The sequence below is a fragment of the Adelges cooleyi genome, unplaced genomic scaffold (genome assembly GCF_023614345.1).
Source record: "Adelges cooleyi isolate 19-005CV unplaced genomic scaffold, UGA_ACOO_1.1 ACOO_flye_CR_arks_rails_tigmint_CR_PRNA_101, whole genome shotgun sequence".
Taxonomy (NCBI): domain Eukaryota; kingdom Metazoa; phylum Arthropoda; class Insecta; order Hemiptera; family Adelgidae; genus Adelges; species Adelges cooleyi.
The window spans coordinates 1-3,280 of NW_026095754.1; the positions used below are offsets into that span (position 1 = coordinate 1).

At 30.6% G+C, this 3,280-nt stretch overlaps 1 long non-coding RNA gene across 3 annotated transcripts; it reads left to right on the top strand.

Annotated features, from left to right (window-relative positions):
• Nucleotides 1–461: 461 nt before the first annotated feature.
• Nucleotides 462–3,072, top strand: LOC126837241 (uncharacterized). Of its 3 annotated transcripts, none has more exons than XR_007685481.1 (6): nucleotides 462–678; nucleotides 1,137–1,263; nucleotides 1,329–1,451; nucleotides 2,015–2,197; nucleotides 2,270–2,410; nucleotides 2,627–3,072. It is a non-coding gene; the product is annotated as an uncharacterized LOC126837241 (long non-coding RNA). The 3 variants fall into 3 exon arrangements; XR_007685479.1 differs by having other exon boundaries at nucleotides 1,323–1,451; nucleotides 2,627–3,070; XR_007685480.1 differs by lacking the exon at nucleotides 462–678 and adding an exon at nucleotides 704–807 and having other exon boundaries at nucleotides 1,323–1,451.
• Nucleotides 3,073–3,280: the final 208 nt, after the last annotated feature.

A 3,280-nucleotide genomic window follows, 5' to 3' on the forward strand; every position in this document is an offset into this window, starting at 1 on the left:
TTTAAACTTTTTAGACAAAGCGTAACTGACTATATGCAAATTTAAAAGTGAAAACGGTCAACAGATAACTCCGTTGGCATGTAAGCAAAAACCAAGACGTCGCATGGCAACGTGAAATCAGTGTGACCACGGATAGAGTATAAAATTATGTATCTGTTCTGTGATAACATTATCTATCTTTAATCCTGATTTGACGATACCGCGACCACGGTCATATAATATAAGACCGAGACTCTGGCCAGTCTTATCAATTAATCCGAAACGTTATCAAGCAACACAACAACACTAGATATCAGAACAATAATAAGAAAACCATTTTCATGAGTTAGGTATATTCCCTTGTGCCATTCATATTTCATGTGGCAGATAAAAATATTAAATTTAACATCATGTTATATTATATAAGAACCACGGATTAACTAAACGTCAAAACTGTGTATTTTATTTGTTTAACACGTGGGTAGGTTATACGTCAACATATTACACTGTCCACCTTTATAAAAATTGTTTTATAGCTTGCAATAAACTACAATATAATAACGAAACGAACAAAATCCACACGAACGCGATTAATCAAATCGACAAAATAATGTCGAACGACGTAGCACCTCCAACTACGTCACCGTCGCCAAAGGAATCGTCTGTAGACTTGGAATACGTTGACCTCGACTATGTAACGTGAGTACTACAGAGTACCTAATTTCTAATTAGATGATCCAAACAGACAATACCAATGATAATGAAGCCAGTTAGTAATGACAGACAGTACAGTATAGTTGGGGCATAGTGGGAACGGAGCATAATAAGGTTGTTGTGTCACTTTGTCAACAAAGTTATTATAACTGAACTATGGAATTATTTTGAATGAATAAAGAGCTTGGATGCAAATCTGTAGACAATTGTAGGAATGTTAAATATTGATAAAAGCTTTGTAAAGACAAAAATGTGTTTAAAATTTATATATTTTGTAGTATTACGGCCGATACGATTAAGTATGATTGTCTGTCTTTACTAATAATTTGTTACCAACATATATCAATAAAACATTATTCAATAAAACTCTTATCCTGAATTTGTATTAAATTGAATTGAAAACTAGGTATAATTAATAGTAAACACTTTGTTTGTCATTTCAGCTTGGCTGTCTACAGTTTTCTATCGTTTATTTATGGAAATTACCGAATCCAATTTCGACATCAACAAAGGACTAAACCAAGAATATGCCGCACAAGTAGTTTGTGTTCAAACCCAATACATAGATCGGTCAGTAGTTGCGTTTGAACTGTTGTGAAATTTATGCTTATAAAACACCAATATTTAAGTTTCAGATTTTTTGAGAACACAACGACCAAGTTGTAAGTGACGACGTTGACCGAATTTGTGTGCTGTTTAAAACATACAAAAATTCCAAGTACTCCTCGACATGTACACTTCGCTTCATGAGCTGCCTGGTATACTCATTTTTTAAATTTCATTAAGCGGTCTGTATTTGACGTTTAGACCAAACAAAATGCTTTTATAGCCTAACAAAATGTCGACTATTCCTGATGGTCCAATTTGAATTCTGTAAAGAGATGTGGGTTTTATGATTACTTTTCTAAGTTAGTTGTTATGCAAGTATGTTTATTTTTGATTTTTTTGTTTATTTAATGTAAAAAAATTGTTTTTTTTTTTAATATTGAACACTATTCAAAATTGAATTGATTTAAATACAAATAACTGAACTTTCTAAATGATAATCGGTTTCCTACATAACTTTGTTAAGTAGTCAAAGAACTCGAATCTCTTTACAAAAGTTAAAGTTGGTCATTCTAAGTAGACGCAAATTTGTCAAGCTTTTAGGTCTAAAATAAACCAAAAATGGCTTTACTCATAGAAAAAATAATATAAATTGACTTCGTTTGAAACCAATTTTTCTTAAATATTCCCTTTAAAAACTTCTTAAAAACCGCCCACTTCCAATCCGCTTAATAAAAATAATTGTATTTAAATAATAATTTGTTGTTAATTCCAGATTTTACGTTTGGTTGTTTTTGTGTCGATCAATTACTTTTGCCTACTATTCAAACGTAATTTGTGTGATATTTATCAATGCAAAAATTCATTGATAAGGAACAAATTTACCGTGTAGACCATTTACCGATAGTTTTTATGGCTACCAGACAAGATGACATAATTAAAGCATCTGTGGCAACAAGTATGTGTTTCTGCTCTTCTTAGCTGTAGCTTCGGATTTAGTATTTCTTAATTTCATTTTAACCCGTTTCAGGTGTTTCTGTCACTATAATCTGTTTGACGAAAGACAAAGGCGATGTTATTTAAGCGCTAGCTAGTTTAAATATTTAGTTGACCTAAACGAAGACAACATACCACCAGAAGTCGAAGAACAAAGGCAGACTAGTAGAATGAAGTAAGTTGCCAGTGTTTTCTTTTTTTAACGACGTGAAACAAATTATTTAATTTGAAGCGTTCGAAATAAGTGTCTTCATTCTTTGCCTAATAATAATTAATATATGCAAATTGTGTCATTTTGTTTTGTGTAAATTGAACCAAAAATGTTATTGACAATATCGCAAAGAATCTACACGTAGTTTTGGTAATTGCATTTGTTTTTTATTTCTTTTAGGAAAGCAAATTTTGGTGATTTAGTGGCGCAATTGGATGATGTACTGTTCAAAGTATTACTGTCAATTAGAATATTAACAGCATCGGCCACAAGAAATACTTTGAAATTCACCTAACCTGAATTTTACCACCAAGTGGCCATGATTTACGTATTTCGACAATAAGTAGCTTTATCTGTTGTGTGCTTAAATGACTGAAACTAGTCTGATTAAAGTTTGAATAATTTATTACAATAATAGTAAGGTATTAAAATAAGTTACACGTTAAAGACTACAATAATTTATTTTAATGTTTTGCCATCTAATAAGATACAGAATTGTATTCTTCTTAATTCGCTATACTTGTGTTGTAACACTAATTATCACTTGTGTCCAGGTAACGTTCAATAAACTGTTATTATTTTATTGCTATTTAAAACTAAACAACATATTTTATTTTGATATATATTTTTGCCATCATATAAAACACTTTTTGGTTTAAACACATTGTTATTTTTTCAAACTAATTGTGAATTGTGACAAAAATACACATTGATTTTAATTCTATTTTATGATCTTTTCCCGCTTTGGTATTACGTACGTTATTAAAAACAATTTTTATCACAGCTTCATTTATTGTGACAGATTTGGTAATTTATCCATGTGTAGTAGCTTTA